Source organism: Zea mays, chromosome 6 (assembly GCF_902167145.1).
Source record: "Zea mays cultivar B73 chromosome 6, Zm-B73-REFERENCE-NAM-5.0, whole genome shotgun sequence".
Taxonomy (NCBI): Eukaryota; Viridiplantae; Streptophyta; class Magnoliopsida; order Poales; family Poaceae; genus Zea; species Zea mays.
This window is the reverse complement of record NC_050101.1, coordinates 141,340,326-141,357,070: the sequence shown is the minus strand read 5'-3', so window position 1 is coordinate 141,357,070 and position 16,745 is coordinate 141,340,326. Positions and strand designations below refer to the sequence as shown.

General features: G+C 43.0%; 1 long non-coding RNA gene across 1 annotated transcript; it reads left to right on the top strand.

The window, feature by feature from the left end:
• The first annotated feature begins 770 nt into the window (after positions 1-770).
• On the top strand, positions 771-4,865 carry LOC100502316 (uncharacterized). Its single transcript, NR_160010.1, has 3 exons — positions 771-1,456; positions 3,262-3,420; positions 4,609-4,865. It is a non-coding gene; the product is annotated as an uncharacterized lncRNA (long non-coding RNA).
• Positions 4,866-16,745: the final 11,880 nt, after the last annotated feature.

Below are 16,745 nucleotides of genomic sequence, written 5' to 3'. Positions count from 1 at the left end.
TTGCACGTGTCTCTCTGTGGCCTGACATCGTGACGCGTGTGGCGGGTGTTAACCGGTGTCTGGACATCGCACAGCCTCTTGCCCACGTAAACGATGCGTGTCGTCGCTTTTGAAAGGATCACAAGTTCGATGTCATATCGATCTCGCGTATTTATTTTGCGAAATGTCGAGTCTTGTGTCTTTTTAAAAATTTATGGATAAAGAGAACATTAATTTGGAATCTCGACCCACTCTTGTGATTTTTGACCTGAGTAAATTTTATTAGAAGCTCGGCGACAAGGGCGTTGATGCGAGATTTAATTGGACCACGATAATTAAAACTGAACTGAGTATTCGTAATTAATCTGTTTCACTGTCTACAACTGTGGAAATTTGTCTGATCCCAAAAATACCTACCAGTGTTAGTGTAGTCTAAAAACATTAAAATTGATATTGTTTTGATGGGTCTGTTTGCATCTCGCTCGGATTCAAATCCCAGATTTTCACTTATTTGGGGTATTCTATTGGTTAAAGATTGGAGAAGGAAAATCTGAATTTTCTTACCTCTAAGTGTCCATCTCCAATTAATCCTCATCCTACGTAAACAATGGCTCCCAGAAAGTGTCTCTCGTATGTTACTTGATTTCCTTGGAAATTTCATCCACCGCCAGCATTACTATTACGTGGCCAAAATCCCTGAAGCGGCATGTCTTACTCCCACACGTCCTTATCTTCCTCTAGACTTATCCCCATCGTTTCTAGCTTCTAGTTTATCCGTTGTCGGCATTATCTTTTCATGGACGCACGTCTCCATGTTGCCTGTCGGCCTTATCTCCATCCCTCATCACCTCTGCGAGCACAAGTTTTAGCGCCTGCCCTCAGTCCAGCTCGCCAGCAGCTCTCTGCCCTCCTCCCTCAAGCCCTAGCCGAGTTTTTCCATGGTGCCCTGAATGCCAGCCCCTTTACTCGATGCCCCTGCTAGGTTCCATGGCCGTCGCTGTCCCAGCCATCTCCTTGGTGGCCGACCTCGCCCCTGCAACCTCGCCTCGCTGGATCTCCTCAGGGCGCCGGGATGCTGCTTCCTACACGTCGTGCGGCTCCCTGGTGCTTGCTCTCGCCCTTGGCTATGGAACAGCAACAGCCATAGAGCCTCTTCGTGTCGCGCCCTCGACGTGCTCGACGTAATGTCGCAGCAGGTTACACTTGATCTGTGCACTCCGGTCACGATGTCGTCGAATCCCAGTGAGGACCCATTGTTCTCCTTGTGTTTATTCCTCTCCGGTACATGTATTCGACGCTGATTAATTAAATGCTAATCGTGTGTATATGTGTGCTTATGTTTGTGATTTTTGTGGAGAAACACCTGAGGCAGTTGGGTGGAGAAGAATAAAGAAAGCTCTCGCGCATCACACACCTAGCGCTCGACGGAATGATTGAGTTTGAATCGTCGCCGTTTTCCGTTATTTGGTTTAGTATGGTGAGCTCTTTCGCCATCCTTGTTAGTAGTGTGTATGGTGGATGCATATGCATAGTATGATTAAATTGATTCTTTGATTGTTTATGAATTGTGCGATCGAGTTAATAATACCAAGGTAGTTCTAATATTCTTTTAACCTCTTGCTAATAAGGTGTTAGGGTATTCTAAATGCCAAACATATGATAATTCTAGAAGCCAAATAGGATTTAAATTGAATGTATTGTTGTTTAGGGCTGCAGGTATGATTTTAATTATGCAGCCAGTTAAGTAAAGTAAATCATATTTTATGTGAAAGTGTGATATATAAAAGTTGTAGATAACTTCTTTATCTTACTTGTGAAAAATTTCATGACCATAGGTTTAGTAGTTTAGGAGTTATGATTTTTCCAAGTACAGTATACGAATCTATCCAGATTCTGTACAGGTTTCGAAAATTGGATTGTTTGGCTGTGTTAAACTGAGAATCAGTCATTAGTAATTATAAGAGAATTGTAGTACTTTCCTTAAGCTTTCCCACAAATTTTGGATCACCCTTTTTGGTGATCTATAAATTAAGTTACAGCTGTTTGAGTTAGGATCTCTGAATCTGTCCCAATTTGGATAGCAGAGCCTTTCTTATATCTTTTGACCTCTATATGTATTAAATTAACCTGAGATGTTTATAAATGAATTGTAGATAATTATATTAGCTTTCTAGAAAGTCTAGGATCAACTGTTTTGGATGCCTGAAACTCCAGTTATTGATTTTTGAAGTAAGTAGTCGAATTCTGTCCAAATCTGGACAGAATTTATGTTTAGTTCTGTTTGACCTTTCTAAATGTCGAATCTCATTGTGATGATAATACCAAAATTGTAGAAGACTTTATAAGCTTTCCAAAAAGTCTTAGTTTACTATTTTTGGATGAATATTGTGTAAGTTATGAATAAAACAACTGGCTGCTGTTCTGCTGTCCAAATTCAGCAAATATGAAATGATTACTTGGAGTTTCTTTTGTGTGCATACTTAGATTTGGTTAGTTCTTGTCTTGGTTAATGAAGTCTTGTAGTTGCATAGGGTTGTTCTTTTCTTTCTTAATGCCTGCCTTAGACTTTAGCATTTTAAGAAGGAAATAAATACTTTGGTGAGTACATTTGAATTAGTGACATTGATGCCTTGTCTTAGGAAGTATTGTCTTCTATGTAATCACAGGCATTGATAAGTAATGAATGGTTGATTGATTTCCATTTCGAGTATCTGGGATCAAGTAGCACCGATAAGTCTAATCCAAGTAAATTACGAAATCTATGTGATACTAGATGTGCATGAGGAGTTTAGGTTGAAATGCCAATTATGTGTAGAATGGTAAGTTAGTAATTTGAATATTTTGCAGGGAAGTGGTGTCGAGGTTACTGTGATGATTTAGTTGTTTGAGTGAATATGTATGTGATGGATGCTTTGCCTACTAGCTCACAATTGTGATGTCTTAGCTACTGTATGATTCAAGTCATTTGGACATGGTGGTTTAGAAAGTCAATAGATTGCTTCTATCCATATTTTATTCTAGATGTCTGTTAGTGAGGAACCTAAGGTTATTAGTTTTCCGATGAATGCTTAATCCTAGGAGAATATAGAACCCAAGTAAAACATGTTGCTAGATGTTTGGTTTAGGTCCATTTGACTTGAAGGTCATGTTTGTGTAAAGTCAAAAGCATCTAAGTAAAGTTGAAATGTCTTGCTTTAAGTGCTTAATCTACTTCGAGTAGCATTATTTAGCTCGTGCTATTCATACTCGTGCTCATTCATGTGCATCTTGCATATCACATAGGTACGTTCATTGATCTCGTAATGTGGAGGACAACAACTGGAATGATCTCAAGGTGATGCTGATGGACGAAGCTAAAGTGGATGAATCAAACAAGCACCAGGATGAGAGATGCTCACCAAGTGGTCATCATCTAACCACACTAACCTAGTGTTATCCCAGGCAAGCCCCGGTGCATTTGCCACCCCTTGTTGTTATAAAACTTTTATCACTTATATGTTGCATTAGGTGATAGGAGTTGTGTGAATAAACAATTGATGCATTACCATTTCCTTGGAATTTGATTACTATTCCTTGATTCCTGTTTATAAAAGAGAACTAAAGATGCTTAGTCCTGCTTAGATAATTAAAAGGTTGTTCTTTTTAATAAAGATGATGTGTTACACGGGATATGGGAAATTTTTGTGAAAAAGAAATTGGGATGGTGAATCCATATGGCCATGATGGATTCAACATCCAGAAAAAGTACCTCTGTCAGGTACCAAGGATTGGGAAATGGTTTAACTAAAATGAGACCAGACGTTGAGCAAGAAAGGTCGCCCGTCTGTGTCGATTAAGGACCGTTCCGATTGTTGGCCTGCTGATCTAGGACCCTTTAACTGGCCACATGCCTCATCATGGGTAAGCTTAGCCTCGGTCGGACCAATACCAGAACAGCTCGCACGCACTGGGAGTGGAGAGATGGCAAGAGTAGCTTGTACCCTCCGTGGCAAGAGACTGGAAGGTGGGGTGCTGTACTCTCGGAAACATGGCGGGCACCATGGCGAGAGTAACGTGTACCAACCAGGCCAACGGCTGGAAGGTGGGGTGCTGTACTCTCGGAAACATGGTGGGCACCATGGCGAGAGTAACGTGTACCAACCAGGCTAATGGCTGGACGGTGGAGTGCTGTGCTCTCGGGTCGCGTGAACCCGTTCTGGTCTTGAGAAACCCGGTGGCGAGTTGACATATGCAAGGGTTAAGTGCTACATATGTCGTGTGGTTGAAGATCCCCAGCTGGGTATTAATCGATTCGGATCGCCGAACTTCTCAGATATGAAGACTGGATCTTCGACCCTCATCGTAGATAACAAGTGAAACTAAAGATGCTAAAATGAATTTAGTGTAGGACAAGTGAATGCTCTAGATTAGGCAAATCTAGATTCAGGAAAAGTACTTAATTTGTGAAGTAAAAGTTTGGCATAAGGATCCACTACTAGTAAGCTTTTCTGCAAAAACGAGTCTTTGAAATTTGATGAGCTTTACCTTGATTCCCAACAAACCAGCATACCCTTGAGAGTCTTTTCTTTAGTCGGGTAAGTCTTGCTGAGTAATTGCATACTTAAGGTTTTATTCCCTGTTGTTTTTCAGGATTATAAGTTTGTTCTGTTGTGGATGGTGCTAAGTGCCGGTGGGCTCGGCCTTCTTATATAAGTATATCACATCTTTAGCTTCTTTATTGAGGACTGTCACTTAAGCTAGCATGTATTTTAAAACTTATAAATGTTTTATACATTCAAATTGTAATTCTTTTTAATCATTTTCTTTTGTAATCACTCCGATAATTGTATAATGTAAACTTATTGTAACATGTAATCATTTTGTAATAAAGAATTTATTTCCGCTGCAAATGTTGGTGTGTGATTTGTGTTTACTTAATCTTGCGATCTTGGCGGTAAGTCGTTTATCCGGGGTCCTTGGGACACTCGGACAGATCCTGTTAAGTTGTTTGGTACACATGCATATCCGTCTGAGGTCTTTAAGACAAGGACAGGTGCATGTGGGCCCTATAACTTAGGAGGTTCTGCGACACCCCGCTCCCCTTCCCTCGGGCGCCTATAAAAAGGTTGCCCCGAGCACCTCCTCCCCCGCACCGGCCTCAGCCACCACCCTCCTCCCTCGCCCGAGCCCAATTTCGCGGAAGCACCGTCGTCGTCTTCCTCTCCAGTAAGATGTCCCTCTCTTCTCCCTTCTTCTCTGTTGGTCTAGCGAGCAATTAGGTTGGCCTACCAGCTTCATCACATCGCCGTGAACTCAGAACACCACTCCCCCACCCCAATCCCTCGCCCGAAGCTCACCGACGGTGACTCCCGCCGCGGAGCCCCGCTACCTCCCCGCGGACAGCCCCCCCCCGGACCCCTCTAGCTAAATTAAGCCCGCCCCTAGGTTCGCCAGATCCTCCCCATGCTAAAGCAACCACCCATTGCCCAAGAACCGGGCCACCGGCGGCGGGGTTTCTTCCCCCGCGGACGACCGGTTCGCCCGCGCCGTCGACCCGTGGCGCCGTTTCCCCCTCCGCTCTCGCTGGCATGTGGGCCCGCGGTGACGGCGTCCTCTCCTCACGCGCTCGCGCCGTCACCTCGCCTTGGGCCGCAGCTGGGCCAAAATTCCCCCCGGCCCACCAGCGAGGGAATCCCTTTTCTTTTTCCTTTTCCCAACCTTTTCTCATTTAATTAGTATTTCTCAATATTTTATGCACAAAAAATTATCAAAATGATTCCTAAAGTCACATGTAATAATAATGTTAGAAAATGACACACTACAATTGGTAAACCACTGTTGATGTATTGTTTTATTGACTGTTTTTACTAGAAGAAGCGAGGACCGTTGATCCGGAACCCGTAGCCCCGGAAGAAGGGTCGGAGCCCAATCTCCCAGAAGTAGATCTTTTGTGCCAGGAAAGCTTCGACGAAGGCATGTCCATCCTTCCCTTGATGCATAAATTAACTATTATTTCTACCACTACCTAAGCCGGGATTTCAGGGTGGGATACTTGCATTGTGAGCAAAGAGATAGCCCGCATTCACATATATCTTTCGATACGAAATGTGGGTTGGGAGAAAGGGGAATATGATACTTCAAATAAGGTTTCTTTTAAAAAGGGATGTGCAATGAAGGGTACTCACCCTCATCACCATGGGAGTGGGATGATCAAGGACTCCTTGGTTTAGGGGAGGGCCTAAGGTGTTGGCTCAGCTGGTTTAGGCGTGAGCAGAAGGATTGTCCCCTCATATAAGGACCGGTTTGTCATCTTCACTACCTGTACTCTTTAATAGTACAACCACTCGGGACTGTGTGGACAGTCACTCAATCTGAACTCGTACGGTCCAGCCCCATGGTTATGAAGGCTGGGGAGCACCAGGAGGATAAGGAGGGGGAATGTTTTGTCCGGTTTGGACATGGCGGTGGCCTGACTCCTTCCGGTATAACCGTTAAGGTTAGGACGTGCGAGGAAGGAAAGAGATTCGGCATTCGGGTCTCGCGATGGTGAGATCGCAGAAACCGAACTAGTGGGTAAAGTGTACCCCTCTGCGTAGAGTTGAAACCTATTCGAATAGTCCGTGTCCACTGGTATGGACGAGTCTGGTGTGGTATGACAATTAGTTTTTATAACCTCCAAGAACAAGGAAATGTGTGTAAGTGCTTACTGAAAGAGAAAACAAGGCCACGGGAGCGGGAAGCTCAGTGGTAGTTGATTATTTTGTTACTTTTAAGTCCTTGGGAAAAACCCTACCGCAACTGCCTTTATCTAAGAAAATGAAGAGTGACTTCAACTCCACCAAATAAAGCATGTATGATGTTGGGCCTATGCTTCGTCGCCGAAGGTCTTATAGAAAGAAGTAGTCCTCGGATGAAGCTGTTTGTATAAGATAGCCGAAGGTTCCTCTTCGTAAAGCTTCGGCGTTACAAACCGACTTAAAGATAGAATGACCTTTTAGTCCATAAAAGTCTGAGTCAATGTTGTAAGTTTTTATAAGGGGCATACTTGTAATTCCTCACAGGCTGCGTCCTGTGCCTATAAATAGTGAACAGTATTCCGTTACTGTTCGGGCATTCGATTAATTGCAATCGCATCTCTCGGAATTCAATTCTTTGCCAAGGCAAAGGTATTATTGTATTCAATGATTTTATATATCAAGTAAATGCAATGTAATTCATCTATGACATGTTTATTCCTCTTATACCTTTTATTTTATGTCATTTTATAATCTTTACCGAAATTTTATTACGAAGGTCCGAGCTTCGTAGTTATGCTTTTATCAACCTTCGTCTAGGATTCATTATTCTCAAAAAGAATAATGTTTCACAGACGAAGGACATTGACATTTAACATTTTATGTTGCCTTGTTCTTAATTCTAAGCCTTTGAGAACAAGTCTCCAACATTGGCGGCCACCTCCGGTGAACTCACTTCCACTTTTTGAGCTGATGGCTTCGTTCAACGACCAAGCTGGAGCTGCTTCGGACCCGAAGCTGGTGCTCCCGATCACAGGTGGCTCGTCCTCAGAGCCAGCTAACAAGAAGCAGAAGAAAGAAGCACAGAGAAGGGTACAACATGTTGGGGTGCAAGGACCTTTCATCAAGTCAAGATGGTCTCACATTCCCATCACCTTCTCCCAAGAGGACCTTCAGCTCAAAGATTACCCACACAACGATGCCATGGTTATCTCTTGTGTTATCAAAGGATTTCTAGTCCACAATGTCTTGGTTGACACAGGCAGTGCAGCTGACATCATATTTGCTAAAGCCTTCAGACAAATGCAAGAGCCAGAAGATAAGATTCATGATGCTACACATCCTCTCTGTGGCTTCGGAGGAAGACAGATTGTAGCACTGGGCAAGATCACCATGTCAGTGACCTTCGGGTTCATCAACAACACTAGAACTGAACAAGTTGTGTTTGACATTGTTGACATGGAATACCCTTACAACGCAATTATTGGTCGTGGTACTCTCAATGCCTTCGAAGCAATCCTTCATCCTGCCTATCTTTGCATGAAGATACCTTCGGACCAGGGACCCATTGCTATCCATGGAAGTTAGGAAGCTGCAAGAAGGGCCGAAGGCAATTGGACTGACTCAAAAGCAATCCATAACATAGATGGAGCTGAAGCTTGTGAACAGTACAAATTCAGAAGGGAGAAAGCAGCTTCAGCAGATCAGCCGAAGCCTATGCTCTTATGTGAGGACATAGCAGAGCAGAAGGTGCTGTTAGGCTCTCAATTGTCCGAAGAGCAGGAGAAAACCTTGATAAGGTTTTTGTTCAATAACAAAGATGTTTTTGCATGGTCAGCCAATGATCTATGCGGAGTTAATAGAGATGTTATTGAGCACTCACTCAATGTCGATCCATCCTTCAGACCAAGAAAGCAAAGGCTTCGGAAAATGTCTGATGACAAGGCCGAAGGTGCTCGCAACGAAGTCAAAAGACTCCTCAGTGCAGGAGTTATCAGAGAAGTGAAGTACCCAGAATGGCTAGCTAACACTGTTATGGTAAAAAAGGCCAATGGCAAGTGGCGAATGTGCATCGATTTTACAGATCTTAACAAGGCTTGTCCGAAGGATGAATTCCCACTACCAAGGATAGACTCTTTAGTTGATGCGGCAGCTTCTTCAGAGCTCATGAGTCTGTTAGACTGTTATTCAGGCTATCACCAGATTTGGATGAAGAAGGAAGATGAACCGAAGACTAGCTTCATAACTCCAAGTGGCACATATTGCTATCTTCGGATGCCTGAGGGGCTCAAAAACGCTGGAGGAAGTTTCAGCCGAATGACTGCGAAGGTTCTCCAATCTCAAATAGGCAGAAATGTGCTAACTTATGTTGATGACATCATTGTCAAAAGCACGAAGCAGGAGAATCATATTGCTGATCTGCAGGAGACCTTCGCCAGTTTCAGGCAAGCTGGCTTAAAGTTAAACCCAGAAAAATGCGTCTTCGGAGTAAAGAAGGGGAAATTTCTTGGATGCTTGGTTTCAACAAAGGGAATTGAAGCTAATCCAAGTAAAATAGAAGCTATACTTCGGATGGAGCCACCAACTACAAAGAAGGGGGCTCAAAGATTGACAGGAAGGTTGGCATCTCTCAATAGATTCATATCCAGATCAGCAGAGAGAAACTTACCATTCTTCGAAGTGCTGAAATCAGCCGAAGTTTTTCAATGGGGACCACTCCAGCAGAAGGCCTTCGAAGAGCTGAAACAGTATTTAATAAATCTAACAACATTGACTCCACCAATGCCAGGGGCTCCTTTATTATTATATGTGGCAGCTTCGCACTCAGCGGTAAGTGCAGCGCTAGTTCAGGAGAAGCTTGATAGTCAAGTCAAGAGGCAGGCCCCAATATATTTTGTATCCGAGGTTCTTAGTTTGTCAAAGAAAAATTATACAGAGCTGGAGAAGGTATTGTATGCTGTCTTGATGGCCTCCAGGAAGCTTCGGCATTACTTCCAAGCTTACAACATAATTGTTCCTTCATCACAACCTCTGAAGGATATTATGAGGAATCGAGAAGCTACTGGAAGGATTGGAAAATGGGCTGCAGAGCTCAATGAATTTTGTATTGAGTATGTTCATAGATCTTCGATTCAGTCACAGGCGCTGGCAGACTTTATTGCTGATTGGACGCCAGGGGCTCAAGAGGAGGAAACGAATAAAGACAACGAAGCCTGGACAGTGTTTTGTGATGGATCTTGGGGAACCTTCGGAGCAGGAGCGGCTGCTGTGTTGGTTTCACCTTCCAAAGTCAAAACTTGTTATGCGGCAAAGCTTGATTTTAATTGCACAAATAACATTGCTGAGTACGAAGCATTGATTCTAGGTCTTCGGAAGTTAAAAGCAATGGGAATCAGAAGGGCCATACTTAAAACTGATTCCCAGGTTGTTTCGGGTCATATTGACAAAAGTTGTAAGGCTAAGGATCCGAAGCTTGAAAAATATCTCGATATGGTTCGAAGAGTTGAAGCTTCCTTCGAAGGGTTTTCTGTCAAAAATATCCCTCGAGGGCAAAATGAGCATGCTGATCTGCTAGCTAAGTCAGCAGCACAGGGGCTGCCGTTACCTTCGGATGTGTTCTTCGAAACAATAAAAGCACCTTCGGTGGAACTTCTTGAAAGAGCAGTTCTTAATATATCTCCTGTTTTTAGCGAAGATTGGAGAACCGAGATCATCTCTTACCTTCAGGGTAAATTCCTTTCAGATGATGAAGTTTATAACAAGAGGATAGAGGCAAGAGCTCGTCCATATGTCATGATAGAAGGGGAGTTGTATAAACATGGAGTTTGTACTCCGTTGCTCAAATGCTTATCCAGAACCGAAGGTATAGAATTAATGAAAGAAATACATGCAGGCCTGTGTGGATCTCACATCGGATCTAGGCCGTTACTTGGAAAAAATTTCCGCCAAGGGTTTTATTGGCCGAAGGCAGCTTCGGATGCAGCAGAATTGGTTCAAAAGTGCGAAGGTTGTCAGATATGTGCAAGAGATCAAAAACAACCTTCGTCCTTAACACAGCTCATACAACCCACTTGGCCATTGCAAAGGTGGGGCCTTGACTTGTTAGGTCCGTTACCACCGGCCCAAGGGAACCTGAGATATGTTGTAGTAGCTGTGGAGTATTTTTCTAAATGGATTGAGGCGAAGCCTTTAGCCACAATAACTTCGGCTATCGTCCAAAAGTTTTTCTGGCAGAATATTGTTTGTCGTTTCGGGGTGCCAAAGGCTATCACTGTGGACAATGGGACACAGTTTGACTCCGAAGCTTTCAGGGATTTCTGTGACCAAATTGGTACGAAGATCCATTTTGCATCAGTTAGGCACCCGGAGTCAAATGGACTCGTTGAAAGAGCCAACGACATTATAATGACAGGAATCATGAAGTTAATCTTCAATCAACCCAGAGGAAAATGGCCAGATCAGTTAACCAAAGTGGTGTGGAGCCACAACACGACAACATCAAGGTCTACAGGCTTCACTCCATTCAAGTTGTTATTCGGTGACGAAGCAATAACTCCAGAGGAAGCTAAAACCGGATCAATAAGGATAGTAGCTTCGGCAGAATCAGATTCCGAAGCTGCTTATTCTATAGAAAAAGATGCTTTAGAAGGGATCAGACTGCAAGCCGTGGAGAATATCAATAAATATCAAGCCGAAACAGTTAAATGGCGCGATAGAAAGGTTCGGCTAAAAAATATTGAGCTAGGGCACTTGGTGCTTCGGAGAGTGGCCAACCCAGAAACAGTGGGTAAATTGCAGTTGAAATGGGACGGACCTTTCTTAGTAGCATCTTCGTCAAGACCCGGTTCATACAGGTTGAAGGATATGGATGGCAACGACATTCCTAGGTCTTGGAATGCGGATGAGCTTCAGCGATATTATGTATAATTCGATGTAATTTTTCATATTTCTTATTTTTTCTTTCATGGCACCCTTTTCCTTTCCAAAGGGGGAGAAAGGTTTTTAATGGGGCCAGCATATGTAATTTCCTTTTTTAGTTCTATAAGAGCAAAATCCCCCAAAGAATGTAAATGTAAAAGCTGGGAACGCACCATCGAGTGCCAAAAAGTAAAGGCGAAGAAGCTCCAAAGTCGTTCCTAAGGGAATGCAGAGCTTACAGCGAAAAGTCAACGCTGATTCCGCCAAAAGTAAAGGCGAAGAAGCTCCAAAGTCGTTCCTAAGGGAATGCAGAGCTTACAGCGAAAAGTCAACGCTGATTCCGCCAAAAGTAAAGGCGAAGAAGCTCCAAAGTCGTTCCTAAGGGAATGCAGAGCTAAGGTGTGATTGTTTCTAAGAAAATAATGGTTATGAATATGGTTTCGGATACGTGTTTGGCCATTCACTTGCACATCACATTACATCATAGCATTTGCATTCATAAACATTCATCTAGGCATATGTAGGATAATCATCTTCATCGCATAAATGGTTGCTTCGGCAAGAAGAGAAAAAAAGAAAGGAAAAAAAAGAAAGGAGCTTCGTGCACAAAGAAGAAAGGAAAATGTTGTTTTCTATGAAGGAGAGCTTCGGAAAAAAGGAAAATGTTGTTTTCTATGCTTCGTTGCGTACGAAAAGAAGGGAAGGTGTTTTTTTTCGCCTTCGGCTCAAAAAAGAAAATTTCGTCCACATCAAAGCATTTCTCATACATCAGTGAAAGGTTAAGGATATATTACAAGGTATGAACAGAATACATTAAAAACAAGTTTTGTTTACATTTACAAAAGTTATCTCAAAAGTTTTTCAAGTACTGTCTACAGTCTACTATCTAAATCTCCAAGGAGCTTCGGCTTCGGCGTTATTTTTGATCATCAGCTTCGGCTTCGTCATCCTACATGAATAAGGTTGTTGGAAGTCAAAATCAAGTTTACAGGAAAAGGTAAGCACAAGGTATGGTTTCTTACTGGATCAAGGTGACTACGAGCTTCGTCTCCAGCTTTCTCTCGACCACCTTTTGTCCATATCATTTTTACAAATCGATTCGAGATGCTTCGGGCGAGATCAGGGATGTCATCCAGGATTGATGGTGACAAAGTGAAATTTGGTCTATTAACAATCTTCCCATGATCACAGCCAGCCTTCAGGAAGGCTGCAGCAGTACCTCGAGAAGCCACCCAGGCACAGAAGTCACCATGCCCAGCTATGACTTCGTCGAGCTCTTCGATCTCCCCCTCAATATGTTCGAAGGTTTTCGGTAGATCTTCAGCTGAGGGGGTGAATTTTTCACTGCTGGCTCCAACTGAGTAAAAAATCTTTCTTAATCGTTGAATGCATCTGTTGCTAAATTCCAAGCATTTTTCTTGAAGACTTTTCAGTAGTTTTCTCAAATCTGAATTTTGCTGAGCTTCGGCTTCAAGTTTTGCATTAAGATCTTGTTTTTCTCGTTCGAACTGCTCAGACTGGCGGAGAAGCTTCGTGTTCAGTTCTGATATTTTTGCTTCAGCTTCCGCCAATAAACCTTCGGTTGCCTGGAGCTCAAAGTTCTTTTTCTCAAAAGCATCTGATTGCTCCTTTATTTTGTTTTCCAAATTTCCAATTATAACTTCATGCTTTTTATCTTCAAGATCTTGCTGCATTTGCAAGGCCTTGCTCAATAGCATACTCTACACGAACACAACCTTCGTCAGACATGTTTTTATTAGAAGCAATAAAAGTTAAGGGACAAGTTATTCACCTTGAAGTTGGAGTAAAATAAACTACCAACGACATGCTGTCGTCGGTAGCGGCTGATATCTGTCTCTAGCTTCGGGAATCCAATACTCTTGGACAGAGTGCTGATAACTTTGGCCCCTGTTTGGTCTCGAATACACTCTAATTTCTCATCATCAACGCCTCCGAAGAGGAGTGCCCCAGGTTTGTATCCACAGGATTTGGCATACTCTTTAAGTTCTTCTATTTCAGCTTTTGATAGATGTTCTCCAACTAAGTTTTGGAACGCGAAAGCTTCGTTTTCTGAAGCTTTATCAGCAATTTCTTTTCCTTTCTTTGATGCTGCGGTCACGGCCTCTTCGGCAACAGTGGTAGCTTCTTCTGCAGCCATGTCTAGCAGTATTTGGTCAATATGTTCAATTGTGCTCTCCAAATTCAAATCTTCAGCTGAGGCAGCTTCGGCAGCTGCGGCCTCCGAAGGTGTAATTTCAATATCTACCCCTTCTGCAGCCGTTTGTATTTTTTGGGCCGAAGCTCTTGGCGGCGTTTTGTCAATTACCTCTGTCACGGTAATAATTCTTTGTTTCTTTGCTTTGATTGTTTTCCTCGATTTCTCGGGCTCCTTGTCCTTCTGAAAAAACTTTGTCAGTTGAGGACCCAGTGGACTTAGCTTCGCAGGTAAGGATTCAGTCATTACCTTCAGAATTTCCTCAACAATAGCAGCAGAAGGTGATGCGGGGGTTTCTTCTGCTTCGGATATTTGTTGCTTCGGAGAAGAAGCCTTCCTTTTCTTCGGAATTTTCTTCTTTATTGGCTCTTTTTCACCTTCATCTAAGGCTTCAGTTCCTCTTTTCCTTTTTTGGCCTCCGGCACCTTTGTTCAGATTTTCGTAGTCTGGGTATTCGAAACCCAAGGCGTCCAACACTCGATTTAGCCTTCGTTTCGGACGGGTGCCGAAGGCCGCGGTCATCAGTTGATCTTCTTTTTTGGAATAATTGCCAAGTATCTCATTACACATCACCTCAATCGTATCCAGCCACTCTTGGTAAGGAGTTTTAAAGTATTTCTTAAATTTGAAATAGTAAGGTAAACGTACAAGTTCACCTTTTTTCTTCTCCCCCTTCAGCTTCAGCATTTCCCACTCTTTTACACTAGGAAAAACCTTGAAAGCCAAAAATTCCTGGACCAGGTCCCTTGTACTGATATGCTCTGCAATTATTTTGAATTCATACATTGCTTTTTGAGTCGGACCCTCTGGTAACATGTGGCACTGGGGGCGGGTTTCTCCGAAGATTAGTGCAAGTGGGCTTTGCACAAGTTTTTCCTTATCGTCATCAACCTTGACATAGAACCATTCTGATTTCCACCCTGCCGCCCATTTGCTTCGGTAGCTGATCACAGGATACTTCGTAGTTTTCCGATAAGCAAAATTATAACAACCAAAATTGTCATGTAACCCATCCTTTCTAGTCTTTGTCTGATAGTGCAATTCGTGAACTCGGCAAAAGCTGTCCGCAAACGGTTCCACCGCCTGGCTTCGGAGTGCCCAGATATAAACATTAAGCCTAACGATAGCGTTAGGGGTTAGCTGGTGAAAATAGATTCCGAAATTCTTCAATATCTCTGCAATAATCCCATGAAGGGGGAATCTTAATCCAGCCTTCAGAAAGCTCTTAAAAATAACAATTTCATCTTTTTCCGGCTTTGGGGTAGTCTCTTCTCCCCCGAAGCGTAATAGCTTCTTTTGACTTTCAGTAAAATAGCCTGACTTTACCATCTTGGACAAATCAGCCTTCGAAACAGTAGATTTCCCGAAGTCCAAGTGGCTGGGTTTGCTTGGCGTGGCAAGGTGATAATCATCTTCGGGGTCAGTTTCCTCACCATCTTCTCCTTCCGCTTCAGCGATTGCTTGTTCTGCATCATCAATAGGAATCTTTTCCGAAGTCACTAGCCCGGATCGTTGCATGGCTTCGGAGATAGGGACAGTCTCCGAAGCTTCAGTTTCGTCCCCCTCACGCTCAACCCTAGCGGTAGAGCGGATTCTGGCCATTTAACTATGAACTTGTGAAACTTTAATACTTTTTTCTTCGAAGCAGGCTTCAAGATGGAGCTTCGTTCGATTCCGACAAACAAGCTTCGGCGACGGTTAAAATTTTGGCAGCAAAACAATGCAAATAGCAGTAAATGCTGTGGTAACTTCACACCTACTCGTCTGTTTATATAGTGTCGCAGGTAAGAAGGCGAAGCGCCAGAAGTTTTACACCAGGCGGACACCCGCTCGCACTCGCTGTACGGTGGACCGCAGAGACCGAACAGTAACTCTGCAAGATGGGGCCGCTACGCGCAGGGAGATTGAATCGTTTCTCGACAACGAGCTCAGGGAAGGTGTTTTTGAGACCTTCGGCGCTCCGAAGCTTAAGAAACTTTTTTCACGGATCAAGCTCGTTACGAAAAACGATCTAGCACCGCGAAAGGGGCTACTGTTGGGCCTATGCTTCGTCGCCGAAGGTCTTATAGAAAGAAGTGGTCCTCGGATGAAGCTGTTTGTATAAGATAGCCGAAGGTTCCTCTTCGTAAAGCTTCGGCGTTACAAACCGACTTAAAGATAGAATGACCTTTTAGTCCATAAAAGTCTGAGTCAATGTTGTAAGTTTTTATAAGGGGCATACTTGTAATTCCTCACAGGCTGCGTCCTGTGCCTATAAATAGTGAACAGTATTCCGTTACTGTTCGGGCATTCGATTAATTGCAATCGCATCTCTCGGAATTCAATTCTTTGCCAAGGCAAAGGTATTATTGTATTCAATGATTTTATATATCAAGTAAATGCAATGTAATTCATCTATGACATGTTTATTCCTCTTATACCTTTTATTTTATGTCATTTTATAATCTTTACCGAAATTTTATTACGAAGGTCCGAGCTTCGTAGTTATGCTTTTATCAACCTTCGTCTAGGATTCATTATTCTCAAAAAGAATAATGTTTCACAGACGAAGGACATTGACATTTAACATTTTATGTTGCCTTGTTCTTAATTCTAAGCCTTTGAGAACAAGTCTCCAACATATGATATAGGTCTCTTTCTCTTTACGGGAGCAGGGTGGGCTTGCGGAATACCTAGTGTATTCACCCAGATTTATTTATGTTTTTCAGCAGTCGAAGACTTCTTTTCTGCTATGCTTGATTGAGAGGGCTGTGTCTGCACCCAGTTCTGCCTGTGGCTTGGGCTAGTATATTTTCTACTGCGTTTTATCTTCTGGCTCTCTCGAGCTTGTACCCCCGTATTGTAATAACTCTTGGTAAGGTGGAATCTTGTCGAATTTTGACTATCCCAAGATTAGAATGTGTCCGCCTCGTCACTTGAGGGTCAAACCAATGACATTTGAATATCACTGGAGTAAGAGGTTTGGAACCATAAAAATTGAGTTCATATATTTCTTCGATTCGTCCAAAATAATCGACATCGTCAAGGCTGGGCGTAAAGACTCCAGAACACGTTGTTTTCCGATTGGGCTGACTTTGGTCGTAGTTTGTTGTGCAAAAACATTATCCATTGACGTCATACCCAGAATATTTATTGACCCT